This window comes from Mauremys mutica, chromosome 1, assembly GCF_020497125.1.
Source record: "Mauremys mutica isolate MM-2020 ecotype Southern chromosome 1, ASM2049712v1, whole genome shotgun sequence".
NCBI lineage: Eukaryota > Metazoa > Chordata > Testudines > Geoemydidae > Mauremys > Mauremys mutica.
In genome coordinates, this window is record NC_059072.1 from 330320306 (window position 1) to 330344338 (window position 24033).

Sequence of the window (24033 nt, forward strand, 5' to 3'; positions counted from 1 at the left end):
ATTGGTTAGAATATCAATTATTTAAAATAAACTTGCATGCAAAAAGGCACCTACCTGATTTACAGATTCACAATAAACAATCAAAGAGGTCATTCACCACTTACTATGGTGTAGCATCCAATACAGAGTCCACCCTTTGCCCATCACTGTGGGCCAAACTGTGGACCCTTTACCCAATTTGGTAAGGAGTTAGTCACCCATTAATATCAATGGGACTACCCATACATCAATGCGAGTAAGGGGCTCACAAGTTACCCCAAGAGTGCAAGTCTTAATACTAAAACAGAAATATCTCAGAACATCTTACCTCAGAATTTTTGCTTCTGTGTACACTGAGGAAAAAACACCAGTGTCAGAAATATACTGTGCAACACTTACAGACTGTAATTACTTGAGTTTGCCCACCTCTGCTTCCCAGGCTAGCACCAATATTGTGTGTGTGTGTGTGTGTGTAAGATTGGATGATGGGTTACAACTAGTTTTGAAAAATGAAATGTAAAGGATTGTAGTCCGACACAACATAAATATTAACTTAAACCCTGACTGAAAAAGGGACATTCTGCTGCAAAATCACCCCTCAACCCATAAACATACTTCCCTTTAACTTTTTAATACATCACACAAAAAATCTTGTTGAACTCTTACCAGCTGAATTTCAAACTATCAGTCACAGAGCAAACTTTGTCAAACATTTCCCAGCTTCGCTGATCTAAAGTCACGTTAGATCTATGTCATCTAAAATTGTAGTTTTAACTATAGTAGTAGAATTTCATTCTGTCTGTTAATTAGTCCATAAACTCTTATCTCCCATAGTACATTTCTCCTGATAAAACTTTCATCCTGGGGGATTTTGAGATTCATGTTAATAATCTGATGGATTGTGCATAACTGCTACTTTGATCTTTTAAATTTTACTGAAAAAGTACCATTTGGGAATGAACTGACTAGTTTTTAATCATGAGACAGGGATATTAGATATGATTCTAACACAAACAATTATATTGCCACTTGAATATTTTATACAGGTCATTATTAATGAGTAATGTGGCACTTAAAAATAATTAGGACACAAGAGGAAATTAGTTTAGCATGGAAACTCAGCTGATGGCATATTTTCATTGTTGTTGTTTGTACCTTGACTGCAATAGGAATACTGCTTTCACTTTTTTTTCTGGTGCCATCTCTTTTATTACATGATTAAATCCAAATAAAAATAAGACCCAAAAGAGGGAGAAGAGACTCTGATTGGGGAGGGCAGCAGGGCATAACCCCATGGCAGATGCCCTGCAGGGCTCACCAGGGCAGGATTGGGGTGCCCCGCTCTATGACAGGTGCTGCCACAACAGTTTGTTCACAGTGATCCATGTTTTCCGGGCTCTTCCACTAGCTGGAATTCACCTGGTCTGCATTAGACAGCTCTGTGCGGGTGGGGACCTCAAGGCTAGTGGAGTCGCTTCTGGCTCTTAACAGCTTCTGGTTTGGTCAGGGTACTGTAAATACCCAGGGACTGCGTGACCATGTTGGTGATGTCCCCGCTGTTGGATGGCAGTAGGACAGTGTTGGAGTGCGTGGCCAGCTTGGAGAAGGCACTCACATACTGCTCAGCCAGAGCCAGAGAGGCGGATGTGTTGCTGTTCTGTTGCATCAAAACATCAGCCAGGAGCCAAATAGCTTCTGCTTTGGCCTTGGCCTTGACCAGCATGGCATTGGCCTCCCCAGCAGCTTCTTGATCTGGTCAGCCTTCTCGGCGGCCAGGATTTGGACCTGCTTCCAGGCCTCTGCCACGTTGATTTCAGATTCCCTGGTCCCCTCTGACTGTACACTGCCGCCCGTTTCCATCTCTCTGCCTCCACCTGCATCTGCATTGACTTCTTCCCCTGGGGAGGCAGATGGATGTCCTAGATCTCATAGCGCAGGCACCGGATACCCAAATAGCCCTGAGGCCTGGTTGATGGCATCCACAATGCTGGTGTTGAGGTACTCCCATCCCGCTCCTAGAAGACTTTGTCCAGGGAGATTTTCCCCAGCTCGGACCTCGTGGTGTGGTCTGGGCCACCTGGGTCACTGCATACTCATAGGATCATCTACTGGCTGGTATTTAACCAGCCTGGCCATTTTTTTAAGGATTTGCCAATTGCCAGAAAAATAATTTAATCTGCTGGGATTTTTTTACATGGGTTTTAAGATTTGCATTATTATCACAATACACTTGGATATCTAATGTTAAAAGTTTCTGTGTCCATCTAAAGGTGCTGCAGTGTTCCCACTTCCACAGTTTAAGTAAGAAAATGATGTTATCAATTTTAACTATATGTGTTCTCTCTCTAGATAGTATAGGTGACAGTGAAGGGAGGAAGGATTGTGGAGTTGCCTTGTGGTTGGGGGTTGAGGTTGTGGTGGGCTTGCTTTGTGGGGTGATGGGTGCTGTTTTTTGCTTTTCAAAGAAGGTAGCCCTACATACTCAGGGTCCTCCATCCCATAACCGGCCTTATAGGGGTCCATGATCTGAAGGCACAGGACACCACCCATCTGCAGGGTGACGTTATCCAGCGTGATGGCTAACTGCTCCGGGACATTGACGATATCCCGTACTTCAGGCCCTGCATGTGCTGAATCTGAGCCAGCAGTGGGATGAGGAAATTCAAACCAGGCTCCAAGATGCGGTGAAATCTGCCCATTTGCTCCACCACCTAGGCCTCCTGCTGGGGCATGAAGAGCATGATGGTGTTCATGGGCAGGCTGGAGGGGCATCTCTGTGGGGCAGGGGCCAGCCATGCCCAAGGCCCTAGACACCGGGAGCTCTGCAGCAGGATGTCATTCAGGTATTTTTAAGTTTACATAAGAACCCACTCACTGGGTTTTTATCACAATTAAACAAAGTCTGTCTAAAATAACAGTAAATACCAGCTCTTCCTATTCAATTTTGCATCACTCCTAGGTTGAAAATATGTAAAAAGGTATGAAAACATTAAATGAGTAATTGATAAGCTTTTCTAACAAAGAAATAATAATAAAGTACAACACAAACTCCTCTCTACAATATTCCACTTGTTACATTTTCTCTCCAACATGTCTAGAGATGTTGGTGCCTTGATTACTTCCCTGGGTACATTATTCAATTGCCAGATTGATCTCATAGTTAGGAATATTTCGGTAATGCCTGATTTTACTTTTTCCATTTTCTAATTTCATGTTTTTAGTCTGCATCTTACACCTTTTGTTCCACCCTGCATGTTCCACCTCTCAAATATTTGTTTTATCCATCTGCCATATGCAACTCAGTCTAGCCAGGACATGATTCAGTAAAGGGCGGTGGTACATTTAGAAGATGTCTGCATTTTCTTCCTGCTGTCATGTGGTGGTGGGTTTTTTTTGTTTTGTTTTGTGCTACACCCTTAGCTTTATTTTAACTCAATTTTGTAATTAATTCCAATTAACCAAAGATATTTCAATATGCAAGTGATCAGAGCTCAGTCTTGCTCTCCTGCAAGTCAATGTAAGCTTTGCCATTGATTTGGAGAGAAGGAGAGGCAGGGTTTTATGTAAAATATGTCTATTTATAATTGTTCATGCAGAAATAACATCTGAATGTAAAGGTTTTGTTTGTTTTCTGTTTTGATTTTGTTTGGTAGTTTTTTGGTTTTGTGTGTTTTGCAAGACAATGTGTACAAATTGTTTAAACATATCCTTTAAAGTATTGAGCTTTCCTCCATCAGTCACCAATGACTCTTTCCACTCTGACACCAGTTTTCCACCAGTGTAATTCTATGGAAATCAGTTGGTGCTCTAAAAATAAATACATGAATAAAAGAGAGTGAATCAGGCCCAATGTGCATGGGGCGGGGGAAGAGAAAAGAAAGAAAAACCCAAGTGTTTTTCCTAACCAGTTATGTCACTGATTTAACAGTAGAACATTTTTTTTTAGATCTGGAGATTGTTATTTTAAGGAAGTAGCTCCCCTGTGTTACATTGCTTACAGAATGAATAGCTTGCTGGTCCAAAATCTGTGCTCCAGTGAGGTGTCTTAGTGCTGTGCTGCCTGCTCAAAAGAATATCAAAGCTGGCATAATTGGCCATAGGAGGAACACTCCAGTGGCTTAGACACAGCAAAGAGGCTTGTATGCCAGCTCATTCATTGCTGCTGGGGTACAGCAGCCCACGATCAGGGGGGTGCAAAGGTAATCTTTACCTCTTCAATCTCCTCCCCCCGTGAATGGAAATGTGCACTCCTCCAAACAGGTGAGGCGCTAACCCTGAACAGGATGCATATTATAAAATTGATTATTAAAGCTTAACAATATATAATGGTTTTACAAATAGATTTAGGCAGTAGAGGAGAATGCTTTATTAAAGCTCAGGCTAGGATAATGCTTAACAAATATATGTGATCTCAATAGATAAAAGGGGCAAAATTGATAAAATTGAAACAGTTAAATGGACAGTAACATGCCACGGTAACAGTTCAAAACAAAAATATCATAGAATACATGATTGAACTTTTAATTTTATTTGCGTATATATGTATGTTCATTCTTGGTAAGTAATTCTCTTTCTGACATAATGGATTCCAGCTGAGTATAGAAATAACATAGATACAAAATATTTATGCACTAGTAGTGTTCTACTATCTGATCATGGGCTTCAAATGACAATTTTTTCCTGGGTTACTATCATTGGAAAGTCCCTGTGACTTAGAGTGATGTGCTTAAAATTCTGTTCACTCTTCCTTTTTTCTCCTTGATTGTTAACTTCACACAGCAGCAGTGAAAGCTCAGAAAATGTGTTACAAAACAGTCTCCACATTTTTTTACTTTTTTTTTTTTTACTCTTTTGCACTTTACACGATAACTATCACTTCCTAATGAATTCTCATCTGCATGCATACAAATATGATAATATAAAATGTTAAAAGTAATTACCAAAAATTACATCTATTACATTCTCTGGATCCTTTAATAAATTTACAGTATAGGGGGAATTGGTGTCTTAGGGTTTGTCTGTATCACAGCGGCTGGTCAATTTAAGCTACGCAATTTGAGTTACGTTAGTAGCATAATTCAAGTTGATGTAGCTTACCATCTGATTTATGCAGTGTAGTTATAGCCATGTTTGTCCCAGGATAGTTGAGAGACAAGGTGGGTGAGGTAATATCTTTTATTGGACCAACTTCTCTTGGTGAGAGAGACAAGCTTTCGAGCTACAAAGAGCTCTTCTTCAGGTCTGGGAAAGGTACTCTGAGCATCAAAGCTAAATACAAGATGGAATAGATTGTTTAGTATAAATAATTAGCACAAATTCTAAGGGACAATTCATGATAGAGTGCTCTCCCATGGAGTGAGCATGTCTTCACTAGACCATTTAATATAGGCCATCTGATGTCTATTGAGGGGGAGGGATAGCTCAGTGGTTTGAGCATTGGCTTGCTAAACTCAGGGCTGTGAGTTCAATCCTTGAGGGGGGCCCTTAGGGATCTGCAGTAAAATCAGTACTTAGTCCTGCTAGTGAAAGCAGGGGACTGGACTCAATGACCTTTCAGGGTCCCTTTTGGCTCTATGAGATAGGTATAATGAAATCTGTTCATGTTTCCAGCCCTGTTCTTTATAGATGTCCATAAAATAAAAACAGCATCAAAGATACCACGGTTGGCATTATTTGGCATCCTTGCTGGTGATCTGAATAGAGAGCATAGGGAATACATTGCTAGAAGTCATGATAGGGTTGGTTGAGGTACATTGCAAGTGAGGACTGGAGTTAATTAACATATCAATGTGGGGAAGCATACTCTGCTCCTACCTGTGATGTACCTGTCCTGTAGATTAACAGAGTTTCTGTGGCTGTGACTCTGACATATAATGTTTCTTTTATACATTCCCTGTTTGTGGCCTCACAAAGTTGTGTTAGCTCCTCGTCCTACTCCTGGCACTGGCCAAGATAGCCATACATCAGTCCAGAAGGAGAATGCTTGACAGGGAGGTTATCTGTGATTGTGGAGTTTTACTTTTGGTCCCTACTTGCCTCAAGTTTCTGGGCAGAGTTCCTATGAGTGCTGTCCACTAACTCCCTGGGCTCCTTTTTGGAGCAGTGGATGTGTCCAGGATTCTCCACTCAGTGGCCCCGTGTAGTACCATCACATGGAACTTTTGACCCCTGATTACTTTCTTCTTTTTATGATTTGCCATCCCATGGAACCTTTTGTTTCTGAGCTCTGTGGCCCCTCCCTCAACTGAGGAGACTGGCCTTTTGTCCTAGGTGAGCTTAGACTCACCTTCTCAGAATGCAAAGAAGCTGACACTGTTCACGAGCACCACCTTTAATTAAACTTTTCACAGCATCTATCAGTACATAATAAAATGACTCACTGAGCTTTCTGAAGATGCTATAGAACTCCATTAGCTCCTCATTTGTTTCAACGTACAGTTTTAGTCTACCTTTCTTATTTCTAAAGACACCCATGGATGTACACCTGCCTACCCCAGGGACCTTGCTCATCCTCTTCTGTACTCATAAACAATCTGTAGTTTGAATAAGAGACCTCTCTGAGGCACCGAGAAGCCAAGGGCCAGATTTTTAAAGGTACTTAGGTGTCTAAAGATGCAGAAAGGCACTTGGTGGGATTTTCAAAAGCATCTGCATCTTTAGGCACCTAAATACTTTTAAAAATCTGGCTCTCCGTGATTTATCCAAGTCACACAGGACATCTGTGGCTGAGTAGAGATTTTGCCTCACTGACTTTCCAAGATTGATTCTGCTCTAATTTAAACCAATGTAAATCTGGAATTAATTGAATTAAGTGATGCAAATGAGAAGAGATGAAGGATCTCTGGGCTATGTTCCTGATCCAAGCCCTTTAGGCTGCATAAGTGGTGTACAGGGGCCCCACCAGAGTACAATTCCCTTAACACAGGCCTTTCAGGAGATGCTGCAGAGAATCTAGCCCTCTGTCTTTCTACCCTTGCCTATACCCTATACCGCCTCATTTCTCTTTCTCCATTTTTACTCTCATGGTTGCGCTGTTCTGCAATTTGTTTTGTGTATATTTTACTATGTAAAAGAAGTGCACCTTCTATATTAGCTGGGCATGGGACTCTATCGTTAGGCATGAAATTGACTGTTTAGAAGGAAGCAACATGCTGTGCAGGCCACAAGATTACATTTGCCTATGATTGTAAGGCAGGTGTACAGTATTTGTTAATTGAAACCATTGGGCTAAAATTTGCTGTCAGTGCCATATGCTAACAATGAGGGGAAGGAAGGTTTTGTGCCTAAAACTAAGGCGATCTGGGTTCAATTCCTGGCTCTGTTCTTAGCCTAGTCACTTAATCTCCATATACCTTGCTTCCCAATCTGTAAAATGGAGATCACACTTCCCTTTGTCTATCTCAGCTATTTGTATTGTTAACTCTTTTTTTTGGGGGGGGGGGAGGACTACTCCTTTGTATGTATATGTACAATAGTGCCCTGATGTCATGAATAATGAATAACAAGCAGAGCTGGATTCATCTTTTGTGGGCTCCAATGCCCAGACCATGGCCCTGCCCCCAGCTCTGCCCACAATCCCCCTGAGACCCCACCCTTGTTTGGCCTCTTCCCCCCAAGGCCCCGCCCCTGCTTGGTCTTCCCCCCCCCCCACCCCCCGAGAGATGACCTGCCCTCCTCCCTGAAGCCCTACCCCTACTAAGCCTCTTCCCCCCCAAGGCCCAGGCCGCCGCTTGCACAGGGGGAGGGGACAGAGAAGAATGAGCAGGGGGCAATGGGGTGGAGAGGAGTGAACAGTGGGGAAGGCCTCGGGGGAAAGAGGCTGAACAGGGGCTGGGTCTCGGAATGGAGCGTGGGGGAGCAGGGCTGTGAGGTTGTGACTTTACAATAAGCTCTCTATAAAAACTGAAGTAAACGCTGTATGTGCTCATCATGTGATATTCTGTGAGAACTGTTAAAGAAAAAATACATTTCTTTTCCTCTTTTTATTTGAGACATGAAGATCTGGAAAATCTAGTAGTTTTTCATAGTTTTTCATAGTCACTGAATTCAATCTTCTGAAAAGTATTCTCTTTTACTCATTAAAACTTCTATTAAGGTTAATAACTTGGTACCTTAGTTATACTGTCTAAATCTCCGTATTCTTGCAATCAGTATAGTTCAACCTCCTGAAGCTTACTCAAGGTACCTTTTTCTCTCCCCAGTCAACTGCAGACAATATGTCTTGTAGAGAATCCACTCCTTTGTGAATTAGGTTTGGGTTATTGATCCCTGTGGTTATTGGCTGCATTAGAGCTATTTCCTGACTCCAATATGACATTCTAGCCCCAGTTTCATCAACATCAGCTCAGACTCATGGAGCCTGTTGATCCAGGTTTCTTCGTAAGCATTTTAAATCTAGTGAACTATGGAATGTCCAAAATAGATAATAATGATTCACAAATTGTCTTGTGCAATCTCTAGAAACAAATAGTGACAGCAATACACTGTGAAGCTCAAGTGAAATATGACTGCTTCAGAGCTTTTCATTTATGGCTCTGCCTAACTATCATACTATGCAACAAAAATAATTAAGACTCCAGCAAACATAAATTAAATCATGTCATTACTACAGATTTTGACAAACATTAGGGTACATACTTTCCTCCCACAATAAATAGTGTTATATCTCTCAGAGAGAGGAGGGGATTAGGTCTACCCTCATTATTTTCCCTTAAGAGATTGCTAAGGGGTGAGAAGCAGTGTAAAAACTTCTAAGGGCAGGTATACACTACCACTGCCTGTCGATCTAAGCGAGGCAATTTGAGTTATGTTGGTAGCATAACTCAAGTTAACATAGCTTAGATCTACTTACCGTGGGATCCACATGATGCTATGTCAATGGGAGACGCTCTCCCATCTACTCCCCTTACTCTTCTCGCTCCAGCTGAGTACCGGAGTCAACGGGAGAGCAATCTGCGGTCAATTTAGCGGGTCTTCACTGGACCCACTAAATTGACCCCAGTGCATTGATCACCGCAGTGTCGATCCCCCGGTAAGTGTGGATGACCCCTAAGTCACATTTATCCCTCTCTAGCTCCTTAAGATCCTCATTCAGCAAGGCACGTAAGTACCTGCCTAACTTTAAGCATAAGAGTTGGCTTATTGATTTCAGCAGGACTGCTCCCATGCTTAAAGTTTAAGGTTTAACTACCTTGCTTCACCATGATTCAGGCATGCTGTATCTGAGTGCCACAGAACAGCTGTAAGATCCACACCTGGTTTAGTGGCACTACAGACTTCCTGCCACCTTTTGGTGGCTGCTGTGCATGCAACATGGGGGTAAAAGGGACTATGTCCAGGAGCAACTTTAACATCCTTGATGTGATTAGATGTGGAGCAACCAGTCCACTGGTACAAGGGACTAGAGCACTGGTTTGTCCCAATTCTCCATTGCTGTGGTCTGTACCTGACAATTCCTCACCTATCCAGGAGATTTTAAAAATTGTGTTTCTTATTAAATTAATAATTATCATGCACTGCATATAATTCATAGTGCCATTAGCATTAACATATATTTGATACCAAGAGGTTGGTATAATTATTTTTGTAATTTGTAAGAACATTGTTATAAAGCTTTCAATGGCCTGAGACAGACTCCACTACCCTTTCAACTCCTTTTTGTGATGTATTAAAGACTACTGAAATTGTGATCTAGAACTAGATATGTTCATGGAGGATAGGTCCATCAATGGCTATTAGTCAGGATGGGCAGTGATGGTGTCCCTAACTTCTTTTTGACAGAAGCTGGGAATGGGTGACAGGGAATTGATCACTTGATGATTACCTGTTCTGTTCATTCCCCCTGAGGCACCTGGCATTGGCCAGTCAGAAGACAAGATACTGGGCTAGATGGACCTTTGGTCTGACCCAGTATGGCCATTCTTATGTTCTTATCTATCACTTTACATTCTCTGGGGTTTTCCTGATCCTACTTGCAGGCCAGGGACTCTGTAGGGAAGTATGCAATCAGGGCCTGGCAGAGTCAGTTTGTAGACAAACGGCCTACAGTAAGTTGGGGTGAGTTGTGCCTCTCTGTGTTTAGTACTTAGTATTAGTACCTGCTTTGTCTCTCTCTGTTTTGGGGTTCTTGTGTGTTATTGTTCTGAATGCTAAGAAAGAAAGTAATGTAACACTGCAACCTCCCAGCAAAAGTATTTATATTTTTGTCTAACTTCTCTGTGTGTATGCCGTGAATATAGCATTGTTCAGGAGTGACCAAAGTGGAACTTGGTCATTCCTACCCTTCTTCTCCCTCTGGCACATCTCCCTGCTCCCATCCAGCTGGAGACTTCAGCTCCATATTCTGCAAGGAAAACAATTACCAGATAAATGTGCATGAGATTGAAAACATGTAATGAGCAGCAGGATGAGCATGGGATAAATCCAACTCATGTTTGAAGGAATGGGAATCCACATGGTCAAATCTGTGTTAGGATCTCGATTGTTGAGACTTTCAGTAGAGGAGCTAAAGAACTGAAATTCCAGGAAATACACAAGACACCATAAAATTTAATGTATGGTACTACTACATGAAAAGAAATACAGAAAGTACAAAAAGAAAGGGTTAGAGACAAGGGACTGGGATTTGGACTCTCCTGGGTTTTATCCTGGCACTACTGTTGACACACTGAGCTCAGCAAGTCACTTAATATCTCCAAGCCACCATTTATCAGTCTGTAAAGTAAGTATAATAATACTTACCTTCCTCATAGGAATATTGAGAAGTTTGTAATTAATATTTGCGAAATGGGTTGAGGTCCTAGGAGAGACGATGCTACATAGAGTAAGTGGCCTTGGTACTTAACTACATGTCTAACTTTACATAGACTACGCATATGCTTAAAGTTAGGCTTGTGCTTAAGTACTGTCCTGTATAAGTACTGCCAGTGGCACCCGCAGCCATACACGTCTTATGAATAGTGAGTACCATTGGCAGTGGTGAGAAGGAGCAGCGTTGACCGCACCACTGCCTGCTCAGATTTGGCACAGGGGGAAGGACAAACCTAAGGGGACACATTGGGCAATGGGGCAGCCACCACTGCTTCTCACCACTACCGTGGGGCTGGCTCCTGCACCAGGGCTCCCTCATGGGGGTATACCTGGCCTTGCCCAACTTCCAGCAGCCCATGTCCCTTCTGAGGGATGGAGCTTGACACTGTACCTGGGCGGGCTGGGCGGGAAGGCAGGGGCTGAGCATGGCGTGGATTCAGTGGGCGAAGTGCTGGGGCCAGCAGCTGCAGCAGGGATGGCTCCACAGGGATTGATGATGAGTACCACAGGAAACATTTCAGGCAGTGCTCCTTAATACCACTGTTATTCTTACTGAGTTCTGTACTGTCCATTTCAAAAAGCATAATCATTCTAAATCATCACTTAATCATTTTAGAGGGGAAAATACCTTACTCACTTTTCTTCCGGACCACCAACTAGTCATAGATTTCTCACTTAGCCCTTGTTCCTCATTTTATCTGCTTTGTGTAGCAATGATGCTATTCTACCCTTAAAGAGAGAAGAGATGTCAAGTCAGCAGAGGTATTTTCTAGGTCATTTGTTCAGCCTGCCACATTCTGAATCTTTCTTCAGAAAGTCAGCATTTTGTTGTTGGGTTGATATGGCAGATAATGATTCTTGAACTGAGTCAAGGCTTCTGTGAATCAAATCAATACTTTAGTAATCATGGATTAACACCTGGAAGGAAAGAGCTCCAACTAGTAGTGAATGTGCTGATGACAAACTCTGATGAAGTTCTGTCTTTCAGAACTGGATAAGGGACTTGGGGAAAAAAATAACACTTATGTTGAAGTGGGTCATATTGCACTCATAATAATTGTAGACTTCAAAAGACTAGAAACTCCCTTTGGCTACCACCCAGAATTGAATCCCTGTGTGGGTCCCAGGATGTCTAAATATGTGCCATGCCCAAGACTTTCAAAGGTGACTCGTGAATTTGGTTGTCTCAATGCTTGGGTGCCCTACTTGATATTTTAAAGGGGCCTGATTCTTAGATTTGCTGAGCACCCAAATTCTGAAAATCTGGCCCCTTTAAAATGCCATAAGTTAGGCATCCAAAAATCAAGACATAAAAATCAATAGTCACTTCTGAAAGATTGCCAAACTCCATGATTAATGCTCCTCTGCCTGTACAGGTGGGAAAATTTGAAGTTAAATCTTGTAGACTTTCCAATGCACAATGTCCCTTTCTCTGTATTTCTTCCCTAGAAAGGACAATATAGCTCATCCTTTAGAAGAAATTGTGTATGATGGTTGGAATGAAGTCCCCTTTTTAGTATTTCTTAATTACTTTTGTTTTAAAAATGAAAACATGTCTGCAAATCTAAAACCCTCTGGCCCGGCATAAGCAAGTTCATTATTTGCCCAATTCAGAAATGAACCAAATGTAAATCCTGTAACCATCAAGACAGGATAAGGGCATGTCTGTACTATACCAGCAAAATGCTCTTAGTGTGGATGCAGCTTATTTCCCCCCACGCTTAGTGAAACGAGCTATTCTGGTAAAGATGCAGTTTTTCAGGGTATAACTGGTTCTGTACTAGGGACAGCTATGTCGGTCCATGATCACACCTCTTCACACCCTGGACCAACATAGCTATGCTCTGAGACGTCTATAGTGTGGACATGACCTAAGTCATTTACCCAAGGTTACGCAGCAAGTCAGTATCAGAACTAGGATTGGAACATACTCCTGGTCTCCTGACTTCTAGTCTGATTTCTAGACCCCCAGACACCAGTGCCTCCAGTGTAGCTCATATTATTTTGCTCCATGTTTCCCAATCTATTAAAAGGTGGTAAAGATATTTATAGTTTCATACGAACACATTCTAGAAATTACCAGATGGGTGAATATCTTGGCTTCTTTAAGGCCCTTGATTTTGGGGATAATTCTTCTTTCAGAAATGGTGTTTGGGGGCTGCTCGCCTACAGAGGAAAACTGCAAAGTTGAGATTGTTTTCCTTTTGGCTGCTCTGTTCCCTTTCTGGATGAGGTGGTCTGAAAGTATGTCTCTGTTTAAAAAATGGAACATTTTTTTTTAAATCAAGAAATTATGTGCACTGAGACAGCAGTGGGCTTCAGGAGCTGAATCACTACATCCTTTGGAGCCTGCCTGAACCCCCATCTAGCAAGAGGAATTGCCACTCTGAATCAGACCAATGATCTACCTAATCCAGTATCCTGCCTCTGACAGTGCTCAGTACCAACAGCTTGAAAGGAAGGTGCAAGAATATTGTGAACTATGGAATAACCTGCCCAAAGGAGTAGTCCCTTTCTTACCCCATCATTCTGTGGTGAACCTATTTTCCAAAGTCTGAAGGTCTCTATTTCTTCCAAAACTCCTGTTTTTGTATTGAATCCCATGAAGTTCTTGGCCACCATATCTCATGGGAATTAGTTCCACAGGCTAGTTCATTTCCCTCTTTATTCTTTTTAACTGCACCTCTATGGCTGATTATGTCTATGGCCCTGGTTGCTCTGGTATCACCAGAAGTCCTGAGATTCTAGAGTCAGTACTGAGGACCTGGAAAAAAAACCAACGTATGAGACTAGGTAGCTATACCCTGGGGACAGAATAGATCATACATAGCAGCATTATGTTCACCTGTTGTGCATAATAATGCTGTTACCATGAGAGCAGAAGTCAAGTAATTTGTAATGTCACCTGAAGGCTGGGATAGAATTTCAGCCTATAGCAGAGTTTTGCTATTTTCTCTTTCTTCTTCTGCTGACTTATCTGCTTTGCTCTAATGCTGCTGATCTGCCCTTTCTCTTTTCCCCTCCAGCTGTACTGCCTTTCTATTTATCCCTTGTCCTTTGGAACTCAATCTACCTAGTAGTGCTTAGATATCAGGTTTGTAGGTGCCTTTCAAATACTAGAGATTGTTCAGGGTTTCAGTCACACTTAGTAGTGAACAGGTCATCTTTTCCCTTGCACTTTGTTTTTAAAATGCTAAATTAAGGATTTATAAACCTGGTTTAATTAATACTTGTTGTGAGTGGTGGTAGGACAGAGTGGCCAAATGGTGCACTGGTTAATTCGGATGGACTTCAGAGATTTGGCCCTCCCTGACTCAAGCAGAAGATTAAAATCCACACTGGACCATTTGGCTTTAGGGCTAATAAATATCTATTAAAGTAAATAAATAACACCAACCTGCCTCCTAAGCTTGTAGAGTAAGATAATGCTGTACTGTGCTATATAGGTGCTAAATATTCGGATACTACAGAAAGGATGGTTCAGTGGTTAGGGTAGTCACCTGGGATGTGGGAGACCTGCTTTTCCATCATTTTCCTGTGTAAGCCTGGGCAAAGTGTTTAGTCACCCTGTGCCTCAGGTCCCCCATCTGTAGAATGGAGATACTAGCACTTTCCTATTGCAGAGCCATTGTGGAAATACATACATTAAAAATATTGTGAGGTGCTCAGGTACTATGGTAATGGGATCTGTATTAGTACCTTAGAGAGATACATATTGTATTATATTATTACTAGTAATATTTGGTTTGTGATTATTTTCTTCAATATTGGTGACAGGGAGAAAGCACTACTCGTGTTTGCAATGCACTTACCCATACATAGAACCCAATAATCTTTGCAAAATGATTAAAAAGCAATATAATGGTAGTCTTCAAATACAGCCAAATGGTGTTGGCTGTAGTACATTCAGTTAATAATCCTTATAGTGGATGGAGCCTCTATATGTAAATTCTTCAGCACATAAAATCCTAAAAACACTTCTGGACCCATACATCAAAATAATACTATTATAGAAATAATTATTGTGAACACCATGAAAGGTCAAAGAATAAAAGCATTAAGGTCATGCACTTAAGCAAATCATAGCATCATAGAATTGAAGGACTGAAAGGGACCTTTAGAGGTCATCTAGTTCAGTCCCTGCACTCATGACAGGACTGAGTATTATCTAGACCATCCCTGACAGAAGTTTGTCTAACCTGCTCTTAAAAATCTCCAGTGATGAAGATTCCACAACCTCCCTAGGCAATTTGTTCCAGAGCTTAACTACCCTGACAGTTAGGAAGTTTATCCTAGTGTCCATCCTAAACTGCCCTTGCTGCAATTTAAGCTCATTCTAAACTGCCCATTGCTTCTTGTCCTATCCTCAGAGGTTAAGGAAAATAATTTGTCTCCCTCCTCCTTGTAACAACCTTTTATGTATTTGAAAACTGTCATGTCCCCTCTCAGTCTTCTCTTTTCCACAGGCCAGGTACGTGTTTGGGGCGGCACAATTTCAGGGGCATTCCTGCCACCTTTTTTTGCTTCAGCAGTTGTGCTCTTGGAGTTGTTGTTTTTTTGCTTGGGGCAGCAAAAAACCTAGAGCTGGCCCTGCTTCTCCAGACTAAACAAACCTCATTTTTTCATTCTTCCCTCATAGGTCATGATTTCTAGACCTTTATTTGATTATATTCATCCTTTGTAATTTGACCTAGTTTCCACTTTTTGTAGAACTCTTTTTTGAGTTTCAGATCATTGAAGATCTCCTGGTTAAGTCGGGATGGTCTCTGGCCATAGTTCTGGTCTTTCCTACGCTGTGGGATAGTTTGCTCTTGTGCCCATAATAATGTCTCTTTAAAAAACTGCCAATTGTTTTTCCCCTTACACTTGCGTCTCATTGGATCTTATCTATCAACTTCCTGAGTTTGCTAGAGTCTGCCTTCTTGAAATCCATTATCTTTATTGTACTGTTTTCCCTCCTACCATTCCTTAGAATCATGAACTTTACCATTTCATGATCACTTTCACCTAAGCTGCCTTCCACTTTCAAATTCTCAACCAGTTCCTCCCTATATGTCAAAATCAAATCTAGAACAGCCTCTCTCCCAGTAGCTTTCTCCACCTTTTGAAATTAAAAAAAAAAGCCTCCAATACATTCCAAGAACTTGTTGGATAATCTGTGCCCTGCTATGTTATTTTCTCAGCAGATGTCTGGGTAATTGAAGTCCCCCATCGTCACCAAGTCCTGTGCTTTGGATGATTTTGTTAGTTGTTTTTTAAAAAAAGCCTCATCCACTTCTTCTTCCTGGTTAGATGGTCTGTAGTAGACCCCCTACCATGACATCATTCATGTTTTTAATGCCTTTTATCCTTAGCCAGAAACTTTCAACATCTGCCTCCTATTTCCATCTCAACCTTAGTCCAAGTTATACATTTTTACTATATAAAAGGCAACACCTTCCTTTCCCCCTGCCTGTCTTTCCTGAGCAAGCTGAATCCTTCTATACTAATATTCCTGTCACGTGTATTATCCCACCCCCTGTCATGCCAACTTCATAGTTGTGTTTTATTAACTAGCATTTCAATTTCTTTCTGCTTATTCCCCATGCTTCTTGCATTAGTATACAGACATTTAAGACACTGATTTGATTTCCCCCCTATGTTCTCTCTTGTCTCTCTCTTATCCCTGCTATAATGGCCCATGCTCCCCCCGAGATTCTGACCCTTCTTCCAGGTCTCCATGTTTTTTACTTACCTGTGGGCTTTTTTCACCTGCCCCAGTCGAACCTAGTTTAAAGGCCTCCTCACCACAATTGCCAACTTTCACATGGTAAATAAGCACCCTGACTTTCACAATAAGCCAAAAATCAAGCTAATCCCATTTCAAAACAAGGCCAAAACAAGCCAATCCCTATGAATCCCAACACTCTATGTGACTAGATCCCTCCCGGTGTGCAGTCTGGGACTGTCGTGGGCCCACTGTGCACCCCTGACTCTCTCCCTCCCTTTCCCCTACTTGCCCGTTGACCCTGCTTGCCAGGAGCCAATCAAAAAAAAAAAAAGAAGAAGCAACAAGCTACAACAAGCAACAAGCTACAAGCCAAACAATAGCCAACAAGCAACTCACAGGCCAAGTAAGCCAAAACCAAGCCCAATTTTGGCGTTTTTTCCCACGGGTTTGGCATGTCTGCTCCTCACTATGTTAGTCAGTCTGTATCCAAATATGCTCTTCCCCTTCCTCAATTGGTGAACCCCATCTCTGTTTAGCAGTCCTTCTTCTTGGAACAGCATCCCATGGTCAAGAAAGTAGAAGCCCTCCTGGCAACACCATCCTTGCAGCCAAGCATTCACCTCCAGGATGAATCTGTCTCTGCCTGGGCCCCTACCCTTGATCGGAAGGATCAAAGAGAACACCACCTGCACTCCAAATTCCATCACCCTTACTCCCAGAGCCTTGTAGTCACTTTTGATCTGCTCAGTGTCATACCTTGCAGTATCATTAGTGCCACATGATGAGTAGCATGGGGTAGTAGTCAGGGGCTGGATGATCCTTGACAATCCCTCCATAGCATCTTGGATACAGGCCCCGGCAGGCCTAGGATACCATGTCAGGGCAACAGATGAGTGCCTCCATACCCCTCAGAAGAGAGTTACTAACCACCACTAACCTATGTTTCCTCCTGGGAGTAGTGGCTGAGATCCTCCCAGTCTTGGGAGTACATGGCTTCTCCTCCTCCACCTTTGGGGGTGATTCCTCATCGCTCATTACCAGGGCAGCATAATGGTTCTTCATCACTGTGGTGGGTGGGTTGCGAGTAGCAGTGGAACACTGCCTGCTGCCAAAAATAATCAACATCCAGTGTCCTCTGTGTGTCATATCCTCCTCCCCTGTGGCATGACAGCAGTCCTTTATACCTGGATAGCTTCCTCAGCCTTGGATGTCTCCATATGAATACTCGCAACGAATTTCTTGTGGACACAGGTGCTCCTCAGCCAAGTCACCTCTTCATGTAGCTCTCCCACATGCTTTCTGAGAGATACCACCAGTGGACTCCTTTCACACTGGACAGTCCCCCGCCCCCACCTGGCTTTCTAAATGTGGGTAATGCAGGCCACAGTCTGCAAATCCACACCAGGATCTGGGTAGAGGCATCCATGGTCATGTTCTCTGTCTGGATACAGGTGCCAGTGTAAGAGACAGGAGCAGTGTTGGCACTGGTGATGCAGCTTTACTAATGATAGTGATCCAGAGAACAAAGGCTCAGTCCCCAAACACTCAATCCCAACTGACCCTGACACTTTAAATAACCTGAAAGAGAGAGAAAAACACAAACAGGCAAAAACCAAAGAGCCAAACAAATTCACTCACCCCAAAATTAGTACTCACACCTTGTTCATTCAGCAGGGTCATCTCCTTCTCCCGCTCTCAAATTTCCCTGTTTGCAGTCCCCTGTTTGCTAGCTAAAGTCTGCACTGATTCAGCACTGCATTTAAACATGTGCCTAACTCTAAGCCTGTGGTTAAGTCTCATTGACTTCAAGTTAAGTATGTGCCCGACTTTAAGCAATGGCTAAGTGTTGAGCTGCATAGGGATAGATGTCCAAATCAGCCTAATGGCCTGATAAAGCTTAGTGAAGTCAATGGAAGCTTTGACAGGAAAAACACAGGAAATTAAATATATCTGACTTTGTCTTGGTAAGTGATTGTAATAGAATTCTATACTTCTTTTTCAATAGATCATTGTTGATGTTGTAGACCAGGGTAGCAAAGAACAATTATTTTTCCAATTCACATGGATTCTTTCTAGAAGTAATCATCTTGCAAGAGGTGACAGATGAAGAGAGAGTTGGACCTTGTACATACAATCAAGTAAAGCAGCAACTCAGGGATTTTCTGTTGCCTAGGGACAGCTTTTGTCCTGTAAACTAAAAAGGAGTGAGATACATTAAGAGCCTTATAATGAGATAAAAATGTAACTCTGTCTAGTATAAAGCCAACTACAATGCAACTACATTAAACCCCCATTATAAATCATCTTTGTTACAGCACATTTTACAGCAATCAGAAAGCTTCTTTTTCTTGGATGGAAACATAATGAGAGTGCAATGTTTCAATTGCAAATCACATTCTTTTCTTTTATGAATCAAACGGAAGAAAATATATAAAGTAAAATACAAAGAACATTAAAGACCTAGAATAAAGTCTTAGATGGCAGAAAGTTCACTGAAGTACTAACTGGGAGTAAAATAAGCTGAAATTTAAAGGTTTCATATAAGTAGACGAATGCAATGTGACAGCTATCTCAACTGAAAAGAGTGAGAGAAAACATTAGAAAGGCTGAATATTGATATCTGAATATTTGAAAGGCTTGTTCTAGCAGTTTACAGCACAAACTTGAGGGATGAAGGGGCAACATTCAAAGGCTAAGAATGCCATCTCTCAGCACTAAAAGAGCAAAGGAATAAGGAGAATTCAAAGGATGACAGTAGTTGGATGAAAGCCAGTCATATAAAGATATCAGCACAGAATACTAGAAGAGACTGGCGGACATCCCAAATCAATTAAAGGAGATTACTGCAGCAAAGGCAATATACTTATCTTCTGAAACCAAAAATGTAGATAACACCGCTTAAGAGCAGCGAAATGGAAATGAAGGGAAATGTTAACTAAGGAAATGAAAAAAATAAGAACATTTGAATTTGGAGTTGATCAAAAAGGCAAGTGCAATGCAGCCTGATAAATTGTGTTTGACACTGTTATGCGAAATATACAGGTTCTCAAATTGCCATTTATAGATTTTGTGTCTAAGAAAGTAACTCAGAGGGTGTGGTACTTATTGAAAACATCTGGATCTGCAACTCAAATAGACTGCCACTTGAGGATTATGAAAGTATTCATGAAAACCTACAAAATGGTGTAATTCCCCAAGAGAATAACCTACTTGTGCTGTGAAATATTCTTACCAAACCATGCATGTCTAACATCTGGATTTGCATTTTTTAATGACTAGTGCATACTGGAGACTAACCAAAAACCGCAGAAAGACCTGTGTGTCCATGAATCCATTCTGCTCATTACTAATCCCAGTGACACTTCTGTCACTATTTAAATAAATAAAAGTGTTTTGGAGTAAAATCAGCAAGTTGCAGCTTCACATTCTTGGAAGGGAAAATGATCACATGGGGTATCTTAAAACTAAGGCTGAAGTAGCCTATAAATGCAGTAGTCCAACATACATTAATAATGAATTCTACATATATGGGAAATAATGAGTGGCCAGTGGTCATGCTGGGACTATCCAGGTCAGCAGAAGGGCAGTAGAGCAAAGGGACTCCTGCAAAAATAATCTACAGTTTATCTGATTGTGAATAATTAACTTAAAGGATTGAATCCCACACATTTAAGCCATAACTTCTTCCACTGAAAATATAAATTCAATCTGATCCCAGTTTATTTCTTCCCTTTCCTATCTTTTAACCCGGTATTGATCCATGAGAGGAACTTTCCTCTTATCCCATGACTGATCATTCCTAATAATTAGACCCTAGTGCCCTACCTAGACAAGTCACCAGACCTACTCGTGCTACTTGCACAGTGCAAAAGAATCTTAAAATGGCCACAGTTTGCCTCTGCTAAATTCCTCCTGTGTAAAGGGAATTGCCACTGGTAAAAAGCAGGAGGAGATGGCTCTCCTGCATCCTACACCAGCTTTGGTGCCTGACTCTGCTGCTTCCTCCACTGAAACTGCATTGCCCAATGTAAGGAGTGGGGAAGGGGCAGGTCTAGGTGTGTCATGGGGGATGAGGGAGATGTGTAGGGTGGTTGAGCAAGGCTCTGCTATAAAAGCATAGAATTGTAGGGTCTGGAAGGGACCTCAAGAGGTGATCTGATCCATCCCCCTGTACTGAGGCAGATTAAATACACCTAGATCATCCCTGATAGGTGTTTCTCCAACCTGTACTTAGAAACCTCCAGTGACACAAACTTTCCTCAGTATCCTGCTATGGTTGATCTATGATGGGATCTTGGCCAGCATGGTAAGTTTAAGGATGCCCCCTGCAACTTTAACACATGCTGAGACTCAGTAAGTCATGATCACTCCCTGTCAGTCCCTCCCCCTCTCTGCTGTGCCCAGGCTCTGAGAATTGAGTCCTTAATCTTTGTTTCTCAATTTTTCCATCTGTAAAATGGGGATAATAATACTGGATTATTTATCTTCTTACAGGAATACCCAGCCCATGGCTCTCCTGCTTAGTATGAAGCTTGCAATTGCAATTTACTGGCCTTCTCATTTGTCAACTTGGGAAAGGCTATGGGAAAGACATCACAACAAACATTTAGGCCCATCGCCAGAGCTATAAATGAGCATGCTCACTGGGCCAGCTGTGAGGGAGGGATTTTGAGTGGGGAAGAAAGGGAGTCATATGGCAGCAACATCAAGCAAGATGCCACATTTTCCATGTACAGTTTGTTTTAAAAAATTACATACTGCGGGTAATCTATTGCACAAGTAGTACAAAGCACTAGGTGTGTATAAATCCAGTTCCTCTCCCCTCAATGGTTCATGACCTTAGACAGCAAGGTTATTGTGGTACATGTGATATGGAATTGCCCAGGGAAATCTAAGACCGAGAGAAATTAATCAACTTTGACAGGACCTATGGTCTAATGGCTTAGAATTGGATTGGGTTTTAGTTCAGTTACTGATACTGATGTGCTTTGTGACCGTGGGCCTTTATCCTGCATTTCCCTATATGTAAAATGGGACATTAACAAACACTTACCTAGCACATAGGCGTGAGGCTGTGAGGATTAATCCATTTTTGTAAAATGCTTTGAAAATGTAATGTACGTATTATGCGCTAAAGGAGAAGAGAACTAAGGCTTGGGTGAGAAGTATACAGGACCACAGAAGACTGTGTATGAGCTCTAATCCCTCCCAGAGAACCTGGACTGGTTGAGAGTTGTTATAGGCCTGGTTGGTAGAATCACCTATTGTTAAGACTGTTTGACGCTTGCTGTTATACTACCCTGTTTTTGGTTTTTTATAACTTTGCCAAACCATTTGGACTGGAATTTTCTATGCTGGGTGTCTGGCTCAGGTGGTTGGTTGGTTGTTTATTTATAATTTCAGCCAAAACATCTGCAAGAATGAGGCTAGGGAAAAATACATTTTTTTTGCTCATATTCAAAAATCCTTGAGACCTTTTCTTTGTACAGCTCTAGCACTCTTCTGCTTTGGAACAGGGACTTGAAATTTGGCAGGGGAGTAACCTTGGTGTCAGGGATGTGTCCTTTGCCATCCCTTTGAAAATCTCCCCAAATCTGGCCAAGTTATGAGCCTTTGAAAAATCACAGTTAGCACCAGCTCAGTGAAACTTCTTTGACTTTAAATGTTATATCTCCAAAGCTCCTACAATAGACCAGACTGTGCATGTGCCATTCGAACAGAGCGACTGCGTTAAAAGAACATTATTAAGGTTGCAAACTCAAGCACTGAGAATTTTGGAAGTGCCATAATTAAAGTTTCCTATGCAACCATAATTTGATCCCCGTGTCTTTATGCATTATGAGACCATCTTTAATTACATGATTACATGCTAGTTTTTCCACATGACCCCTGCTTCATTCAGTGCAGGGCCTATATTAGTTGTGGGAAGGGGTGGGCTTACGGATACCTAAGACTAAAGGCCTGCAACCTCAGTCAAGGGGAAGGACCACAAGGCCCAGAAACCAACTGAGTATTTGGGACAACAAATGTGAAAACAGGGATGGAAGTGAAGGTCAAAGGATCAGAATTGGTACCAGATGGGAGCACCAAGCAGAGAACATCAGACCTCTGTGAAGGAGTCCAAGGTGCCTGTGAACGCTGCCCAGAGGAACTCTGCTTGGAGATGTGAGGCAACAAGGGACAGGAAATAGGTCCCACAATCACAGAGAAACTCCCCATCTTGGCCAGCACCAAGAGGTGGTTGATGAGGAGGTCTCCATACTTTGTGGAGCCACCAATGGGGTGTGCAAAAATGAACAACTGAGGAGAAAAGTGCCTCCAGAACCTCAATAAGAGGTTTTGGAGGAGCCGAAAAGGGCTGCAGCCTGGTGCACTATACGTAAGTGTGCATCAGGATTTCCCTTTTACTGCAGAATGGGCAAGTGTCAGGAAACTCTGTGAACACATCCATGCTCAAGGCTCTGTGGAGCAGCCACCAACTGATATCCTTGGCAGGCTGTGGGACCTGGTTGGGGTATAGGCTGGCCCACTTGGGTTCGCCACCCTCAAGAGGTGGCAAGAGGTCCCACCACTTAGTATTGAGGCAGGATATGAGGGAGAGGAAGTGGATGGTATGGAGAACAAATGTGATTAGGCACAGTTCAGAGATGGACTGGCTGGATTTGGGTTGTGCATTGCAGTGCAGTTGACTTAGGTGGTGCATTGGAGGTAGTTGGGGGCTCACGGTACAGGGACATGATGGCAGGGACCCACTTGAGAGAAGGAAGAGAAGCAGGGGCAAGGCTGCCCTCACCTCCTGGAGCACACAATGGTCAATGCATGGTGTGGGTAACCATTTACAAAACCCCATGAGGAAATGAATAACTCTGGCTTGAGAGCAGGGTTTGAATATTGTGCAGTAAATAAGGCCAGGCATAACATATTGAAAAATGAGGATAAAACAAAATATGCAATAGCTGCTCATTCAGTGAGGATTATCCATCCTCTGCACTGAATGAAGCAGCATCCTGTGAAAATATAGTATGTGATCATGTAACTAAAAACTGTATCAAAATGCATATACACAAGGGGGCTGAACTAAAGTTGTGCCAGAAACCTTAATGCTAACATCTCCTAACTTTTGAATGCTGGACTTTGCAACCTTAATGTGTTTTTAACATAGGTTTTTTTGTGTGTATAATAAAAGATGAGATAAGAAGAGGAGACGAGAAATTTTTGTCAGAAGCATTTGCAGCAGATATAATGATTTTTAAAAAATGATAGAGAAGGTGTGTGCATTTCTAATGGAGCTTTAAGATTCTGCTGGAGGGGATGATTTTGAGGCGTAGCAGGTTTGAAATGTTTAATTTCTTCATGGAGCCAGAGGCTCAACTCTAGAAAGGGTTGGCTCAGTCCTTCATCATGAAGGTAAATACATTAAATTCCGAATAAAGAATCTTGTGACCTTCTCTTTGTGGTCATTAAAATGTCTGCAGTGATTTTTATAAGCAAACAGGGGGCTTGATTTGTGTAAAATTACTCTCTTTCTCACTCTT

General features: G+C 42.0%; 1 pseudogene; it reads right to left on the minus strand.

Moving 5' to 3' along the window:
- Window positions 1-1383: 1383 nt before the first annotated feature.
- On the minus strand, window positions 1384-2807 carry LOC123361838 (annotated as a pseudogene).
- Window positions 2808-24033: the final 21226 nt, after the last annotated feature.